This window comes from Taudactylus pleione, unplaced genomic scaffold (assembly GCF_031769625.1).
Source record: "Taudactylus pleione unplaced genomic scaffold, aTauple2 ptg000373l, whole genome shotgun sequence".
Classification (NCBI taxonomy): Eukaryota; Metazoa; Chordata; class Amphibia; order Anura; family Myobatrachidae; genus Taudactylus; species Taudactylus pleione.
This window is the reverse complement of record NW_028284774.1, coordinates 2466683-2486799: the sequence shown is the minus strand read 5'-3', so window position 1 is coordinate 2486799 and position 20117 is coordinate 2466683. Positions and strand designations below refer to the sequence as shown.

At 47.5% G+C, this 20117-nt stretch overlaps 1 pseudogene across 1 annotated transcript in view; it reads right to left on the bottom strand.

Moving 5' to 3' along the window:
* LOC148508213 (cell division cycle 7-related protein kinase-like) overlaps positions 1 to 19697 on the bottom strand; it is a 53048-nt pseudogene extending 33351 nt beyond the window's left edge. Inside the window, exons 1-3 of the transcript XR_015869614.1 lie at positions 19543 to 19697; positions 15092 to 15166; positions 7568 to 7703 (exon numbers count right to left, since the gene is read on the bottom strand). The product of XR_015869614.1 is annotated as a cell division cycle 7-related protein kinase-like (transcript). The remainder of the gene's footprint in view (positions 1 to 7567; positions 7704 to 15091; positions 15167 to 19542) is intronic.
* Between the last annotated feature and the right edge of the window lie 420 nt (positions 19698 to 20117).

Sequence of the window (20117 nt, the reverse complement as noted above, 5' to 3'; positions counted from 1 at the left end):
GGAACACCTGGGGATCATATCTTCTGGCCTCGCACCACTGAAAGTAAGTGTGCCACACTCTGTGATAGATCCTCGTGGAAGCAGGCTTGCGCGCCCTCAGCATGGTGGTAATAACGGAGCTAGAAAAGCCCCGAGACCTCAGGACGGCTGTCTCAAGAGCCACGCTGTCAAAGATAGTCGACACAGATCCGGGTGAAGACAGGGCCCCTGAGACAACAGGTCCCGTCGTTGAGGTAGGAGATATGGAGCGTTGATGGACAGGCTCCGCAGATTGGAGTACCACGGCCTTCTGGGCCACCAGGATCAGTGTGCCTCCGTCCTGCTTGAACTTGCGCAGGACCCGAGGCAGCAGAGATATCGAAGGTAACAAGCCAGGCGAAACAGCCATTTCACCGACAGCGCATCTATCAGACTTGCGCCTGCGTCCCTTGCCCTTGACCCGTACACGGGCAGCTTGTGATTGTGACGGGACGCCATCAGGTCCAGCTCTGGCAGCCCCCACTTGTCCACGAGTAGTTGGAATACCTCTGGATGAAGCGACCATTCCCCGGCATGCACGTCGTAACGGCTGAGGAAGTCCGCCTCCCAATTGAGGACTACCGGGATAAAGACTGCCGAGAGAGCTGGAAGATAGCGCTCCGCCCAAGCCAGGACGCGGGACACCTCCGACATCGCAGCTCGACTGCGAGTCCCTCCCTGGTGATTGATGTACGCCACCGTGGTGGCGTTGTCCGACTGCACCTGAATGGCCCTTCCGTGAAGAGCGGTGCCGGACGACTGCAGGGCTCTGTACACTGCCCGCAGTTCCAGGATGTTGATGGGAAGAATTGCTTCCTCTGCCGACCAACAACCCTGAAGTGACAAAGAGCCTGTCACCGCCCCCCAACCCCGGAGACTGGCATCTGTCGTGAGAAGAACCCATTCCGGGATCCAAAAGGGGCGCCCCTCGAGGAGATGAGCAGTCTGTAGCCACCAGGCCAGGGACAGACGCACCTCCTAGGACAACACCAGCATCTGAGAGCGGATCCTGTGTGGCAATCCGTTCCATTCCGAAAGAATCAGCCTCTGCAGGGGCCTGGAATGGAACTGGGCAAACTCCACCATGTCGAAGGCCGACACCATGGACCCCAAAACTCTCATCGCTGAGTGCACCGACACTCTGCCACTGCTCAGACAACTGTGAATCCGCAGCTGTAAGGAGGAGACCTTCTCTGGAGTCAGAAAAATCTGTTGCTGACGAGAGTCCATCAGGGCCCCCAAATGAACCATCCGCTGTGATGGGATGAGGGAGGACTTCTTCCAGTTGATCAACCACCCGTGTGCCTGTAGACAAGCGACCGTCAGGTGGAGATGCTGGATCAGTACCTCCGAGGAGCTTGCCAGCAAGAGGAGGTCGTCTAGATACGGTAGCAACCGTATCCCCTGGCTCCGAAGGTGAGCCGCCATGACCGCCATCACCTTGGTAAATACCCTTGGTGCCGTGGAGAGGCCAAAGGGTAGAGCCCTGAATTGGTAGTGGTTGTGGAGAATAGCAAACCGCAGAAACCGTTGGTGCGATGTTGCTATAGGCACATAGAGGTAGGCATCCTGGATATCCAGGGAGACCATATAATCCCCCGGTTCCATCGCCAGAATGATGGAACGCAAAGTTTCCATCCTGAATTTGGGAACCCTGAGAAATCTGTTCAGGGACTTCAAATTGAGGATGGGGCGATGAGAGCCATTGGGTTTCTGCACCAGAAACAGCGTAGAGTAATACCCCAACCCACGTTGAGATTGTGGTACGGGTATAATGACCCCCGCCGTCAGCAAGGCCTCTATGGCTTCCTGAACCTGCAAGGCCTTGGTTTTGTCCTGAGAAGTACTCGTGCAAAAAAACTGGCGAGGCGGCCTGTGCCGAAAAGACAGGGCGTACCCCTGGAAGACCACTTCTCGCACCCAGGCATCCGTGGTGGTATTGTGCCAGCACTGGGCGAATTGAAGAAGTCAGCCTCCCACTCTGGGGTCCCCCAGAGAGAGGCCGATCCCATCATGCAGAAGGCTTATCTTCTTGCTTGGAAGAAGGGCACCTAGCACTCCAGGCTTGCTTCTTTGGCTTTGAGGCGGTCTTGGTTGCGGACTGCCTCGGGAAGGACTGACCCTTTGCCTTGCCCTGAACCCGAAAGGAGCGAAAGGCCGAGCTCCGGACCTTAGCAGGTGTCGTAGCTGAAGGGAGGAAGGCTGACTTGGACTTTGCCAGGGTATCTACTATTTTGTCCAGGTCCGGACCAAATAGTAACTCTCCATTAAAAGGTAAGGCCTCCAAGCCTTTCTTTGAATCAGCGTCTGCCCTCCAAGACCTCAACCACAAGGATCTGCGAGCAGACACTGCTGCCGCCGAAACCCTAGAGGTCAGCAGGCTAGCATCCAAAGATGCTTCTCCAATGTATTAAGCGGCATCTCTCATCTATCCTAACAACGCCCTCTGGACATCAGGAGCTTCATCCGGAAACGTATCCTCCAAGGCGTTGGCCCAACCCTCAATGGCCTTGGCCACCCAGGAGATGGCCATGGACGGCCGGGCTACAGCCCCTGAGAGAGAATAAATAGACTTTAGACAAGTCTCCACCTTCCTGTCCGTAGGATGCTTCAGCGAGGATATAGACTGCAACGGCAAAGTAGCACTCCTGATGAGACGTGTTACATGGGAATCAACCGTAGGCGGAGTTTCCCATTTCTTACAATGCACCTCCGGAAACGGATAATTGAACGCCAACCGCTTCTGTGGCAGGAATCGCTTACTGGGCATCTGCCAGGCCACCGCCATGTGATCCGTTAACTGATCAGACAAGGGGAACGCTGCAGAGGTAACCTTAGCTTTTTTAAAACTAGGATACCTCGACTTGGGAGCGGGTGCCTCATCCTCAATCAGAAGAATGGCCCGCAACGCCCTAACTAGAGCCCGCACATTATTGGAAGACTTCGTGTCTACCTCCTGGACTGAGGCATCTGAGGCTGAGTCATCCTGCACCTCACCATCATCTGAGGACCCCTCAGAGTCCGAAAAATGTGCAGCCTGCGCCATAACTGTGCGTTTAGATGCCCTGGAGGGCACGTCACTGCGCAACATCGACTGAAAAGCCGAAGATGCTGCCGCCAAATCTTGGACAGTGTGGGAAAGCGCATCCACCCAGGGTGGAGGAGCTGCCACAGGAGCCTGAAACGGCACCACAGCCTGTTGTGCCACAGGGGTGGACTGTATATGCATTGGCAACCCCGCATAGGGACCAACAGGCTGAGACCCCGGAGGAGTCTGCAATAATTGTGGGACACCAGGGGAATGGGGGATGGTAGGCTGGGGCAACGCCCTAGTAGGGACGGCAGTCGGGACCGACAGACGGTCCACGATGGACACCAGCACCAGGGAAAACATCGCCCATGGTGGCTCCTGCGACATAGGAGGTTTAGACGCACCAAGGATCGCCTGGCACCGTCGCACAGGCCGTCCTGCGACAAATCCTCCCTATCCACTCCTGCAGAACAGCGCCTGCAGGAGAACAATACCGGAGCCACGGAGTGCTCAATCTCCTCCTCAGACATGACAGACTATATAGTTAAATATACAGTTATGACATAGGAAGAAAAACTTGCGCACTCACCAGTGTGCTGGACAACAGCCCACAATATGGTACTGTGTAGCACACCACTGTATGTGACGGACCTCACAAATACGTGATTTATATAGGCGAGGTCTGTAGAAACGCCCCTCCCCTGCACAGCTGTAGGGCTTGTAGGAGAAGGAATGGGATAGGTATAGGCTTACAGTAAGTAGAAATTAGCACAGACAGGCAGCACTAGCAAAAGTCACATACCATGCAGGAAGATATACTCACTGCACCTTTCCACTACAATCAACCTGCCCAGATTCAGTGTCTGGGAGGGCTATAGTGCTGTGTACACTGTCCTTGTTGGGGGAGAGGTACACAGGGGGACCGGTCCGCGTGCTCCCTGAAGATCTGCGCTGCCACAGAGAAAATGGCTGGAGACCTCAGAGGAGGAGTGGCCGAGTATCTGCAGCTCAGCGACGCCAGATTACGTGCTGAAAGGCGCGCTGAGCTGAGGGGAGGAGCCGCTAGACAGGGAAGGCTTCCTCCCCTGGCTAGCATATTAACCCCCAAGGTTGCCGGCATCCCGCTTGCCGCATTATTCACCCTGGTGGTCTAGTGGTATGGCGGGGTATGCCTCCACTGGAGGGGGAGCCCGCCGCCACCGCTAGCGCCCCCGGTCTGTCCCCTAGAACCGGGGGCATGGGACTGCATTTAAGAGGAAGCGGTGCGCGGCTTACCTTGCTCTCCCCGGCGTTTCCGGCAGCAGTCCCGGGGGAAACCAGAGTCCGGCTAGTACAGACTCTGGCTTCCCCCGCCGCGATCCCCAGTTCAGTGCTGGCATCGCGGCGCCAGCAGGGAGAAGGAGCGGCAGCGTGGCGTCTGTACAGACAGCCCATCGCTGCCGCCCTCATCCCACCGCAGGGTGACCCGACTCCGGCCGGGCACCATCTTAAACTGAGGTGCCTGTGGCTCGGGGGCGGGGAATAGAGGTGGATGGACCCAAGTGCATCGTGGGAGCAGCTAAAAGCTTTAACTCCGTGGTGCCCGAGGATCCAGCTATACCCCAAGGTCACCCTGTGGACCCTGAAGTAGAAATGTATCCCTTTGGAAACGGATGTGGCTAACTAGAGAGTAACTTGTGAGGCTAAACGTATGACAGAATCAACTGGACACATGAATTATAAAAATTCTCTCTCCTTGTCAAAGTGAATTGGTACTTCCTAAATAAAATAATGGAACATTATAAATGTTGTATGTGGCACAAAATAATTGACAATTATAAGTAATCAGACACCGGCTAATAGTTTTTAAAACACATCTTCATATTTCTTGCACTTTTTATTTTTACGTTGATTTCGCTTGCTTCTCATGTGCATTGTATTAAGATTGGAAACAATTTCTTATATAATAACTTATTAAAGGTTACGTTTTATAATATATTTGCTACATTACCTGAGTGCACCCGTAAGACTTATTTTCCCTCTTCCCCATTTCCATTTGTTAGATCTTTATTTTATTAAAGACAGATGCATGGATCTCCCGTGCGTGCATCAGTTTTGTTTTTTTACAATTGACGCCGGTCAGATGCACGAAGCATCGCATGCACAAATACATGGCATGATCGGCATACAATCACGATAGATAATATGGGCTGCACATTTGATCATTCGATACGTTTTAAGAGCTGCGGGAGCGCGCATCGGATCGTATTCCAACCTAAATACTACACAATTTTGACACAATTCATCGCATGACACGTCGCAAACCGGACAATCGTCCCAGAAACCGCACTAGTGTAGGGCCAGCATTAGTCTCAATGTCAGCTAACCAGGACCTAAACCAAATTGTACATCTAGCTACTAAGGCTAAAATGCATGAATCAATGGAGGCTGCATCTAAAGAAACTTTTCCAAAATACTCCGAAGGTACGTCTATCTGCTCAGTTATCGCCAACAATTCTGCTTGTGGGCGACCTTTGTCAATGGTTTCTGCCAAACATTGTCCATTTTTCTATGGCTTTGACACCCATGCAACTGCCAAAATAAAGCTCAGTGCTGTATCTGAGGCTGCAAAACTAGACTTTAGAGTACCATCGCATGTCTTATCTGATGCATTCTTTAAAGCCATATTTTCCAGCACCAGAAGGTTTCTTAAATGTGCTACCGGAATACCCACTCTAGGAGAATACACCACCATTTGCCACGTCAACAGGCAAAATGGGGTAAAGAACAGAGACTAATGTCAGGTTTAAGACAGAGTTCATTCACCAATTCTGGCAAATGCGAATAGTTAAAGTGGCACTAACATTAAGTATAAACTCGGATGTGCTTCACACTTCTTGACTTTAAATTTTCATCTGTAACCAGGCAAGAAACTGCGGCTTATAAAAGCCGGTGCTTCGTAAATATAGCCCATTGACTCATTAGTCATGATGGAGACATTCATATGGACATCTCAATAGCCAATGACTTGTTAGCCAGAATGGAGCGTCATACTTTTATTTACCTCTCAACAGCCATGACTCGTACTAGCCAAGATGGAAAGCCATGAAATGATTATTGACTTCTCAATAGCCAGAGACTTATTTAACTTGGATGGAGTGTGATTTCTGTAGTCCTCTACTTCCCTGTCCTATAGGGGAGAAATGGATTTAATATGAAAGACATGCCTCTGGTCTGTAACAATGAACATGTGTTTTAGTCATTCTCCCTCTAGCAACCATCCTCTGGACTTCCAATCATTTGTCAGACCCACTACTGGCAGGGACTGGCCATACAGAAGCCAATCCTGGCTCCGCCTCCTGACCACTCAGCCATGCTCCCTCTCTGCTGGGCTATCTCACTTCATTGTAGCTGGCCAGCAAGACCTCCCCCCCCCCCCATGTGCTGCGTCCCACCAGCTAGGCTGTTCTGAGACAGCCAATTCTTCAGGGAGCATTGCTTATGTGGTCACGAATAACTGAGCTGCTTATGAAAACGGTTGGCTACTTCTGTGGTGGCTGGCTCCCCTTGCACACTCAGTAATGCGTATCGGAGGTGCAATGAATTCATTGAACCAGCGAGAAATCCGGAACTAGGTCACAAAGAACACCAGCTTGTTTCTAGGGGTGAATAGGAGTAAACTAACTTTTAACCCTTTACAGTTGACTTTCTGGCAGTTCCTTAAAGAAAAAAAAAAAAAAAAGGTATATTGTAACCTATTCTTAGCTGTTACTATGCTATTATACTTTTAGCACTTAATTAAAAACTAGTGAGTGGTTGTAGGGAGGGGCATATATTTAGAGCATCATTAACCTAAGACCTCATTCTTATCGTCCTTTCTACATCCCATGTTAAGGAGTGACCCCCAGATGAGGCGGAGAAATACTGTATTTACACCAACATGCAGGAGATGCACGAATCAGAAGATGCGTCCAGATCTGTGCCTGTATCATATGTGTCAGGCATTCATAAACCACCAGTTCATAAGCACCTTTTATATTTTCTTTCATATCAAACATCTATAAATGCTTCAGATAATACATTCACTCATACATGAGAAGAAATATTTGCTGAATCAAAAAAGTTATTTTTATTTTAACTACACACAAAATACATACTATAATATACGGATGATCATAAAAAAAAAAAAAAAAAAAACAGTTATCAGCTTCAGAGGTAAATTTACAATCAAGTCCAATTAGATGCATGTAGCTAGTATGGGGCGACTCATCTTACTGTACAGCTTTGACAGGTGTATCTGCTTTTCAGTACGTGTCTGTACGCTTGCAGTTATGCAACACACACACTTACTGTACTGGGCCTATGACAGACTGCACTTCCCCCCTGGTCCGCCTCCCCAGAAGCAAGCGTGTACATGCATCCAACTCTGCACATAGGCATACACGAATGAAATGGTGTTGAAAAATTCTGGGACACAGAACTAACGCAGTTCCTGCCCTCTTCTGCATCATGATAGCTATGTGGTCACATTATACTTACCCAGCTACAGCCAGACACTGAAGTTCTGCTGCAGTTCGGTTGGGGTGACTTGTAGGGATTACATGTTTCAAAGCAAATCTTCTGTCTTCCCCTGACTTTAACCTTGCAACCGCCAAATACACAGAACTAAAAGTGCCTGAATAAACAAAATGCATGATATGTGGCACATTCATATTACTTGCATAAGCAACAGCTTGTCAGTTGATACAAAAAAAAGGTTAGAAATTGGTATTTTGCAGATAAAATGAGAACAAAATTAGAATAGTTATGAAACAGGTAAGGAATAGTTATGAAAACAGGCAAGTGCAGTAAGTTGGGAGAGAGAGGAAACATTTTACAACCAAAAAGATAATTTAACAAGATGATGTGCTTACACAATTAAAGCTAAATTACCACATAGGGAAATAATATCCTAGGTGGCCCCTCCCCCCATATGTAGCCCAGGGGTTCTCATCGTACAGCAGTTTCTCACAGGGCTCTTCTGTTTCTCTAACTGCACCGGACGAAAGCCATTAATCACATTGCTCCCCAATTATTTATAGATGTGATCTTTATTTAATGGTTCTGTATAAGGGGAAAGGGCCACCTAAGCAAAAATATTTCCTACCGTAGGTGGTATCAGGGCTGTGGAGTTAGAGACAATTTTAGGTGTAGTCTGAGTTTGTACAAATGTATCATCTCCAGCTTCAAAAGAGAACTATAATATAAATACTAGTAAAGTGACCCGGTAAATTCCTCAGTGCCGTTGTCTCCATACTTAATGTTCCCAGTGCACAATACCCCTTTCCTCCTGATAGACTATGGCTTGTTCCATCCCACTAGCAGTGGGAGCAGCAAGGGCAGTGGTGTATCTATAATGGGTGTGCAGTGCACCATTACATATAAATTATGGATACATTTATTTAATGTGTCAGTATTAGGGATGTTAGGGACCCATCTGCTGAGGGTCACCTCGACGTGGTAGATGGACAAGCATTTTTGGCCAAACGTGCCAAGAACCTTATTTATACCCCATGTTACATGTAGAGTTTATTACAATTGCTTTGATTAAAAGTAGTCTTACTGCTTAGTGTGCGCCTGCATTTTCTTTTTTTTCTTCATTTAATAACCCAATCTAAAAACTTGAGAAAACAGGATTTTGGTACTTACCGATAAATCCCTTTCTCCGATTCCACAGGGGACACTGGAGTTCAAGACAGTGGGGTATAGACGGTGGTAGAGCAGAGCCTGGCACTTTAAATAATTTAGAAGTGTGACTGGCTCCTCCCCCTCTATGCCCCATCAGCCCCAGTTTAAGAACTGAGCCCGAGAGGAGACGGAGGACAACAGGAAAACGAGGAGAAGGAGAAGACCACAGAACGGAACAAGACCGACTGAAGGAGAACAAAGGAACCCACTGCAGGGAAAACATGCAGTCACACAACTATAGAAGGTACCAAACAAAACGGCAGGTACGCAGCGCAGGGCGGACGTCCAGTGTCCCCTGTGGAATCGGAGAAAGGGATTTATCGGTAAGTACCAAAATCCTGTTTTCTCCTTCATCCACTAGGGGACACTGGAGTTCAAGACAGTGGGGACGTTCCAAAGCCAACCGCCCGGGTGGGAAGCACGGAGAACTTGCCGACCCTTCAGCCAAACCGAAACAGGGACCGCACAGAACCGGAGGCCCAACGGAAAGGCAAGAGCTGATGATCAAGTGTCGTAGAGCCAGGAGACAATCAGAACTCCTTGCTGAACAGTCACAGAAATTGCACAACGTACAGCATAAATCGAATGGAATAAAGCGGCTAGCGAGAAAGCACCCTCAGGTGAGAAGCATCAGAACACTGTAAGCTCAGCTGAAAACAGACCAAGCCGGACTGTTGGGAGCAGAGAACCCCAGGTCGAAGCCATAGGAGAAGGGCAGTAACCAAAGAACAAAACTCAAGAAAACCGTACCAGATCCAGAAACAGGAAGCTGCCACAGTCGCAGACAGCAGAATCCCAGCACGCTGAACATAACTCATATAGATATAAGTATAACGATACCATTCTACAAATACAGAACTGATCCTGTCCACAGACTCCTAATAAAGAGTATACTGGGAGGCAAAAGTCAAGACCGAAGCAGCCCTAAACCAGTCTGGAGGTCCAACTACTACAAGGTTGTTAACCAGCGGAAGGGTTAGACCATAGAGATCTCCGACAATTGGCAGAGGCGGAGGCGGCTTCGAGAGGATTGAGACTACAATCCCTTTCAGAGGGTCAGACAGCAGAACAACCCATTCTTCAAACAGAGTGATAAAACAGCGACTGAAACCCTGCAGCTGAAAAGAAACCACAGCAACAAAACCCCAGACAGACAACTTCCAACATGATGGTAGTGCGTAGTCAGTACCAACTGCTGGTCCGAACATAGTATGAAAACAACCAGGATACCCTGGCAGTTAAACAGCACAGATGCAACAGCCACCCAGGGAGAGCTACCAATATAGGGAAGCATCCCATACAGTAAGGCTAGAGCACTAGGACAGCCATGAAGGCACCCGTCAATGTGATGAAATAGCAACAGATACTGAACCGGAAAAACCCACCAGGCCCCCTGTCACCCTTTAATGTAAAGATGTGCACTAGCCCATAGATGCTCTTCAGTCCAGAACCCCAACGGATTCTAGTAGAATAGTGTCACTAATCTCAATATTGGAACTGTGCACCCACACACCAGGAACGCTCTAAAAACTAGAGCCAACTGATTAAAAGAGCGGATGGCTGCTAGGACAGCAGCTAGGGTGCGGAATAGAGAACAACACTATGTAATGTCAGGTTGCCTGAAATAGGAGTCTCTTCCGAGGCATTAGTGGGGTAAGCCCGCTTACCTGTGGGCGACCAGAAACCCTCTGGACGCTATGTAGAATGTCACTGACCTTTTCCAACTCACAGCAACCTGCCCTGTCAGGGATAGAGAGTAGCTTCAGCGTTCTAAGACAAATGCTCTACAGCACGGACTTCAATCTGGAGATGTTGCAGTAGAAAATACTGTAGAAAACTAGCAAAACGTTAGTGGAGACAAGAAGGTTATACAACAGGACTCTATACCTGAGCTTGTTCCATTAGGGATGTTTATCCATATAAAGATTATACATCTACCCTAGCCTTACATTAACCCTTATAATGGTGAAGTGCGTATTACGGCCACCAATCTAATACAATCCAGGCCTGACCCTGCCTATATCAGCGGGTGGCCCTAGGCCTTCAAGCAATTTAACTAATTAAGCCCTGAGGATGGTAGAGAACCTGGATTCCTTATGTACTGATAGGAAATGTACCTAGGGTCCCTCTAGAGACCCATTTTATTGAGATATGCGACAAGACAATAACATGGAGTACCAGAATCGATACAGAGAAGGGTACCTGTACATAGAATGCATTAGTTATCCCAAGTAAAGAAGGAATATATCTGTAGTGATAACCCCAGTTAGGGCTAAAAAACAGTATTTCCCAATTATTAGGAAATATTCAAGGAATGGGAATATATCAGTATTTATACACACGTACCCACAGACATAACAGTTGCATGAGAAGGCAATCTCTTTGAAATGAAGAGTTAATGCCAACATAGTAAGTTTACTTGTCAGACTCCTGCACCAGGAGATCATCATGCTATAAATATAAAATAAATAAATATATATATCCTGCACTCTTAGAGTCATATCAGTTTGCTACCAAGTGCGCCACTGGAGTGTAGTTGTAGATCATAGGTCCCCCGAAAAGGAGCGCCATAGATATAGACTGATGGGAACAGAACTATAGCCTCAGGAGGATGCAAGTACATATCTGTATATACATGTATGGACATACAAGATGTATAGGGTCCATACTGGAAGCAATGCCATAGGGAATTGTAACTATCACTATGCAAGCCACAGAACATGACTTCAGTCCATAGCCACCATCTAATATATATATGGATATAGCTTACAGCAGTGGCTCCCAAACTCTGTCCCCATGACCCCACACACGTCACATCACCCAGCAGGACCACAGGTGTATCCATTACTCACTGACACATTTTTAAAGTGGAGCTAATCAATTTTCACCTGCGATTCCACGAGGAGCCCCGAAACCATGCACTGCCCGGGGTCCCGAGGACCGAGCCCAAGCACCAGCATCTGGTAATCCCAGGCGGCTTCCCATCCGTGGAAATATAGGTAACCTAATGATTGTGGAAGTATAGGCATACCATATATATATATATATATATATATATATATATATATATATATATATATATATATATATATATACACACACATAGATATATATATGCAATCACACGTACTGATACAGATATACACACACACATAAATCCTTAGGGAGAGTAGTGTAAAGCGGAGTTATTGCACCAACTACATTAGGAGAGCCCAGCCTCCAATTGCATCATCTTTCTTTTAAAATGTGCTAGGTATCAGACATAAAACGGATAACAGCAGATCCTACCCCTGCTTTTATGGTAAGGATAAGAAGCGATATATATATCCACCTATGCATACGCATACCTAAATACACGATTAGCAGGTGATGATATTGTAAAATGAGAACATGAGCAATAGTTAGAGCCCTGGAAGGAACTGAGACCCAGGACAAACTTCACTCCAGACATATGTTCTAAAGCAGGGCTTAGTATAAATACAAATATACACATACATGTGGCTTACCTCCACGCAGGGAGACTGCTCATGTGCCACGTGTGGCCGTCAGTCTGCTACGGCATAAGGGGCAGGATATTTTAGCAGCGTGCTGTCCCAGACTGGTATCGATTCTGGGACCCTTATGTTACTGGTGTACTCGCCTTATCAGGTGAGCTATTGCAGAAGAGTAACAATCCACATACTTATGGGAGTACTGCCCCAGAAAAGTGAGCTGTGCTATGCTTCAGTGAAAATTATGTGCATGTGGAGCGCACTGCACCACACGCTGATTACATGTAACATTTCACAAAATTGCGTGCTTCTCTAAACTGACAGAGCTCTCCCAACATATTAAAAGGGAGACCTGTCCCTTGGGGAATCTACAGCGCAAGACCCTCACCCTCAATCTAAGCAGGAGATAAGGACAGCAGCCGCTATTAACATAGTGCTAGAGAAGTGGGCGTCCCAGCCTCTAATGCTGGACCACAGGGATGGTCAGCACGATATGGGACTCCCGTTCCTGAGTAGGGATGATACGGGAGCATCGACCCAAGGCCCCGTCCCTTCAGCCAACAGTGGTTTTAAAACCAACCCAATAGGGAGTTCTCCTCACCCACGATACACTATTATTCTCGCGGCATTTGGATTAAGGCTTGGTTCTATATTGTCCGTAGACTACCTTCGAAAAAAGGTATAATATATATTAATATATATTTATATATATATATATATATAACTATAAACATAGCTTACACTGCGCTGGGGTAGAGGAAAATACTGCGCTTAATGTCCACGCTAGCCAGGAAGAGTCCCGGCTAAAGCAGCTGCCCCCTCAACAGATCTGCATAAAGCGGAGTTATAGTGCACCCGCTCAGCGCGAGGGTGGGGGAGGAGCAGCAATAGGCTAGACTCACCATCAGTGCAGCCGGTGTTAGGGCACTGAAGCAGGTAGTAGACACTGCCCTTAATAGGGAAGTGGGGCTCTCTTGCAGGTGGCTGGTACGCGCTGCATACATCTATCGGGAACAGAGGGGGGGGGGGGGGGGGGGGAGCGATCACGAGTGAAAACTCGGATCCTCACACCACCCGAGTACACCTCCTTCTAGGCAGGAGGAGAGCATTGGCTGATGTCCTGTTGTGGAGGGCACCGACGCATTTAAACAAGTTTCACGAGGTACTAGCGCCAGTTATCAAAGCACCTTTCAGCCACGCTGTTTACCGGCTAATATATAAGCAGGCCGTCTTAGTCCGACTGGCGCTGTACATACGGAGACAGCGCCAGTGCTTCCTATAAGTGACAGCGCAGCAAGCCGTCTGTCACTTTGTCCTATTCGTGGGCTGCAGAACACACATCTCCCCACTGTGGGGGGAGGGGCGGGAGACCCGGACTCAGCCGTCTCAGCTGCGGCGGGCCCAGTCCTTCAGTTCTCTCCCGATCGGGGGTGAGTCAGCGCTTGCAGCGCGACCCCTCTTAATAAAAGAGGGAGCAGAGACCACCTATATTGGAACTGACTGCCAACTATGCTCCGGCAGGATGTTCCAGTTTTTATTAATGGCGGGCTGCCTTGAATGCGCTTAGCGGCTGTATGTACTGGGTGCGCAACAGTGAGCCACTTACTTAGGGCTCAGGGATGCTGCTGCAGTGCAGAGCACCAAGAGGGAGAGCCCGTACCAATGGCGCCGCTGTCAGAACGCACCATTATTAGCTCCACCCCCGCTAGCTCCGGTGTTTTAGCAGCGCCGCTAACAGTGACAGCTAGTGGCATGTCACTGAGCCCAGCTCTAACGTCCACTGCTCCTGCTAATCAGGAGCAGTGGTTATACTTACAACTGCTGCGGCCGGGATGCTGGGCTGAGGGGGCGGCGAGGAACCCGGACACATGCCGGTGTCAGCAGTGGCGGGTCCTCGCTGGATCCGATGACTCCAAGTTGTGTGCCCCCTCCTCAGGGTCACCGGACACAGGCTGCAGTAGCCGTGTGGTGCCCTTCCCGGCGGCTCCCACGTAGCAGGCAGACTGCCACAGTAAGCAGCCTGTCTGTCCTCAGTGCTTGTTTAATATCTAAAAATAAAAATTATATAAGAAAGGCTGGAGACAGCCTGATGTGCTACCGGCTCTCTCGGGCACATTCTAAAAACTGGGGCTGATGGGGCATAGAGGGGGAAGAGCCAGTCACACTTCTAAATTATTTAAAGTGCCAGGCTCTGCTCTACCACCGTCTTGAACTCCAGTGTCCCCTAGTGGATGAAGGAGAAAACTACTTTAACATACTAGTAGCTGGTATATCTAGGGGGAATTTTACCAAAGTGCAGTTTATTAGTTATTTCATCAGCTCGGGTACAGTTTCACTGATTATTAAGTATTCATTAGAACATTATTTACTATTTCCCTGGAACCCACCAGGCAGGAGTAACAAGAAGGGGCCAGTTTATCTGGTAAACAAAGTAGTGATTTTGATTCGAAAACAGTTTCCCAAACTTCGCCATGACAGTCCAGGTTTCAAGGATATCCATACTGGAGTGCAAATGGTTAAAATAAATTGACTGAGGTACTAGTTAAGTCACCTGTGCTCAAGCATGGATATACTTAAAAGCTGGACTGTAATGGTGGAGTTTGGGAAACTATTAGACAATAGTCCCCCCCACCCCCCATAAAAGGATGAATTTCTCAGCTCAATTAATAAAGGTAGCAGCACAGCATAAAATATAACATTTCAAGTTATTATCAGGCGATGTGCCTGTTATATTAAAAACCCTTTTTGTATCGTGGCTAATTGAATACGGACCTTTATAGTGGCCCAAACTTTTAATGTACTTTTGGGCCCACACCATGTACATTTTTCCTCTTGTTATATTTACCTTCTCCAATCTTTCCCATGACGTGGAAGATATTAGAGATTTGGGGCACAGCTGCATAAAGTCTTCCAATTTCTCCTGTAAATAGAAGCAAATGCTGTTACTATTAGGAAATAAGATCAAAGGCATGAACACAGGTTATGTATTTAGTGGAAGCCTTCAGTGTAATTGTATCCAGGAGAGTTGAAAACATGCTTTATGTTTGTTTTTGAGAAGGAGGGGGATGGAAATCAACCCCTTCCTCAGGTGCATCCTTTATCACGCTGCTCAAATGATGGTTGATCCAGGAGGGGATCATATATCAGCCCTGCCCCAGATATACAATAGATATAGGAGTACTTTCCTATAGTGTGGGGTGGGAAAAAGGATTTGAACTTTATATACAAAAAAACACCATAGACAGGGCTCGACAAATCCCGGGGGCCAGGTCGCCATGGCTACCAGATTTTGCTGCCTGGCTACCAGATTTTGCAGTGAGGGAGAAAGCAGACCCTCATCAGCTCTGGCAGAGTTATAGTATTGTGGTGTTCATATCATGCACAGGAGTGCATGTGCTGAGTGTCGCCTGCGGTGACTGCTGTGCCTGTGTCCATGCTGGCCTGCTCTGATCCCTGTTGTCTGTCCCAGTCTACGCTGATCCTCCTGTACGTCCTGGCTGTCTACTGTCTCCTATCTCTGGCTGCATAGAGCTCTCCAGTAATAGGGTCTATGCGTGGCCAGGGACTGTGGAGCAGCTTCAGAGGGATAGTGGTGTGACCACGAGGGGAGGGTGTTTTTGTTGTACTTTTTGGCACCATTATTTTATGTGAAATGTGGTCAGTTATTACTGGCGGGTGGGGGTGGAGCAGGGGAGCTGTGCAGAGCAGTGAGGGGGCCATCATTTTACTGTATCTATTCAACTGCTACCATTTTGTGGACTAGTATACTGTGTATAACAGTTGCATAACACAGAGCTGTGCTCCTTACTCCTGTAATTTTTCTGGGGGGGCGGTGGTCTGGCTCCTACACTTCCATCCTGGCTCCTAGATTTTAGAAAAATTTGTCAAGCCCTGCCATTATTACTATTAATTTGGGTGATGACACAATTACACAAAGTAAACACACTAAAAGGCCATTAATAGGGCAACATCCGCCTGGATCTTCACCACCAGAAGGATGTGCTGGAGATTATTTATGCCCCATTACGAGGGATATTAATCATTGGGTTTTAGACCTGATAATTATAATTTATTTTCGAAACAATAAGAAATTATGTATGCCCTGAAAGTATTAAAACACACATTCAGGGACAAGGAATCAATAAGTAGCTGCAGGAACAGGACCCCGTGTGCGGATGACAGAGTTGCTCCTGGCTGCTATTTGCAGGATAGAAACAGTTTCTCCTGCACTGATCACTACATACTGTCTTACCCATGTAACAGTCAGAGCCCTCACACCAATAGAGGCCTAATTATCAATATATATTTGCGGGATATTACCAGAAAACATCCATTTTCAGGGGGCTAACCGCAAATATTGAGGATCCCCTGGATATCTGCAGCAGCCCCTCCATTTTCAAGTACAAGGAAGTCTCCATAGCTTTCTATGGAGACTACGGTGCTATAAGAGCCTGCCCCCAATAGCCAACACCATCTCTCCAGGATCAATTTCATGGGCGCTCTACCTGACATTTTTTACATGCCACCGAGCGCTATCCTGCTACTTGAGTCTGACGCCCAAGCCGCACTGAATTTAAGTTATTCTGTATGTAAAGTAAAGGTGCGTAGAAACGGTACAATATCTATGAACGATTATATATCATTAAAATCGTTAATTTTTATGCAGTGAACGACCAACGAGGCGCATTCCCGCATGACCGATATCTATGATCGTCCGTACATGCAGGCCAACTTGCACGATATTGTCAACTTTGCCTGTTTTGCGATGTGGCCAATGACTTCACTAAAAGATATCTTTCAAGTCGGTGGTACAGATCCTACCGTGTGTATGCACCTTAACAGAGATCCCGATCTCATATTTACGAGACATGTTTAGGCAGCGGGAACACTTGAGATTGCAAATGTACACTGTCTCTTAGTGTGCATTGCTAGACACAATTATACTGTATCTGTGTTCAGCATGCAAGTGGGCCAAATATGCAAGAGTCTTTAAAAATATCTGTGCCCAGCCATATTGCACTGCCCCCGCCCGGTTACTTCTTAATGCCACCAGGCTGGCAAAACTTTCTTGGGAGAACACTAGTAGCCTATGGGCTACTGTAATAGGGATTTTTTCGAAGGATCTTCCGGATCCATCTGTCTCTACCCAACTGATTCATGCGCTATCACGCTGCTTCCACATCTGCAGCAGGACAGGCTCTTATTGGCAAGAGATTATTGCTAAATTCTAGTGAAAATTGACATGTTAAAAATATATCACATCCGCATTAAAAATGCAGATTGCGTTAAATATACCCCTTAGGGTCCCATTTGTCATTACATTTTTGCAGCATGTTCCCCAAAAATACCAGGCTGATACCCGCAAATATTAAGTATCAATCCAATGTAAGAAGGGGCCACAGTAGACTATCCGATCTGGCAGGTGCTGGGACCAGCACATGCTCATAACGCCAGCTTATAGGAACTTCATCAGCTGCAGCCCCTTGAAGCCGTGTAGGGCTGCCTGAAAGGCAGAGCTCACTGCTAATGGCAGCCTGGACAGGCGGTCCCAAGGTAGAAAACACAGTTCCCTGGGGATGCCTGTTGTGTGTGACTGGCAGCTGCCGCTGCAAGTCCGCTTATAACAAACAGTATTGGGCTTGTTTTTTTACCAAGTTGCGTGTTGCTTATTTTTGGGCTTATTTTTTTAAGGTACAATATTTTTAATTATTTTGTGCCTTAAATAAAGATTCACTTTGAACTATCAAAAAGCAAAGGTGTCTATCTCAGTCATGCTTAAAAAATGCTGTATTTCGGAATTTTCCGTATTTCTGAATATTTGGATTTAGGAGATTCAACCTGTACCACTAATAAGGTAAGCACGTTACAAATTAATCTATGGGTGAAGCAGATATGTATCTGCGTCTCTATCTCTCCATATATGTAGTTATATAGTTTTGGCTAACTAGAAAATGACTTGTTTAAACAATCAATAGAAAATTATTTTCCCATGTGCCTTTTTATTCCCCCTTCTACCAGACAGTCCTAATGCCAATCTTATGAATAATAAGTGGCAATAACAGTGGTCCTGTCTGCAAGTGTAATCACATAGAAATTACAAATATACCGATTCTACAGTAGTTATTTTGTTTTGAGGTGTTTCTTAAACAGTTTTGTCCTGCACTTTACCACGCACAGAGGGCCTGATTCAGCAGTGCACTGTTAATAGCAGATTCCGGTTGTTTAGGACCCGTTCTGCACATGTGCAGGTTCTGTGATATCGCACTGAGTGAGGTGAGTGGGGGGAGGGAGTTTTGTCTGGGGAATAGAGGGCAGTAGCCAGCGGACAGGGTGACGTTGAAGGGGACAGGCAAGAGGGAGAAGTAAAATAGAGGACAGAAATGAGGAAGGTACATGGGGGCAAGTTAAAAATACTGAGGCTGTTAAAGAGGGGATAATGGAATTAGACAGTAACAGGAATGAAGGAGATAAAGAAGAGGGGTGAGAGGAATGGGGAGAAATAGAATCAGGTAAAAGAAAAGGTGTGTAACACACTAGACGATATTTTGCCCAATCATCCACATCAGCCAGTGTGTACCCACTATGTGCACTCCCGCGGATCGTCCATTGGGGTCGTTCAGTTTGTCTGCATGTAGAGCCGACGGAACAACCCAGATGCCGACGCAGGCATAGTGGATGGAGCCGGTGCCCGACATATTGGGTGTTCGATCATCCCACCACGCAGTACATATCAACTGCCAGATATATATCACGCGGGTGGGCGTCACATCGCTGGGTGTACACACATCGGCAAGTGTGTGCCCAGCTGAAGACTAGCAAGGAAATGATGTATGAAAAGAAGGAGGTAAAACTATTGAGGGTGGTGTAGAGGGAGAAAAGCAATATAGGCACACACTAAAATATTCAGGTTAGTGAAGAGGGGTGAATAAAGCAAGAATAAAATGAAGTTAGGCAGGTAGAGAGGGACAAAGACACCCCCATAAATTTTGAGCTTTTTAGGATTGGCTTGGGCTTGTTTTTTACTTATTTGTTGCTTGTTTTTCATTTCAGAGTTGGCAACACTGTGCAACCACTGAAGTTCCATATTTTATTGGGGGAGCTGCAGCCCTACAGCCCATAAGTATAATCCGCCACTGCTTCCTAGACCTGTGCTCGGTGCTACCTACAACACAATATTCTCCCGGTTATAGTACTGCCGGAATGAGGGAAAAGCTCCCTGCTGCTGTACTATACTCCCCAACAATATACATCCTAGCCCTGCAGGGCGCCGCCACCCCACGGGCACATCCTACTCACCTGCTGCGTCGGCGCCAACCATGGTCACCGACACCCGGTAACAGCACAGCGGCCAGTGAACGGCGCTTACAGCAGTCAGTCAGCCTGAGGCTACGGCAGAGCCGGTTCATACAGTCTGTAATAGAAACTCCCGCCATGAACAGAGGGGCGGGGAGCTTCGGGCAGACATGATGCTGATTGGACGACTCTTCGTAATCGAGTTCCTGTGGTCCAATAGCCGCGTCCCGATGGACAACTGACGACGTTGGGCGGGGTCACGGTTGCGAGTCATGTCAGAGACGGAGACAGACACAAAAAGTGGTGTTAGCGGGCGGCTCAGTGAGGGCAGGAAGCTGCTGCTGGTAATAATATAAGGTTGCTGGTGTGTGGGGATGAGAGTCATGAGGTAACACCGGCCGGTTGCCTCCCCACTCCCAGGCGCACACCGCTAGTTATGACTGGCATATGAAAAAATACATACACAATGCAGCTTCTGTTCTTTACCACGGGTATGGAAGTCTCTGTCTACTGATCACCGAGAGTTCTTCATGCTGAGTTGGGGTACAGTGGTACACCTGTTTGCATAGCATAAAATA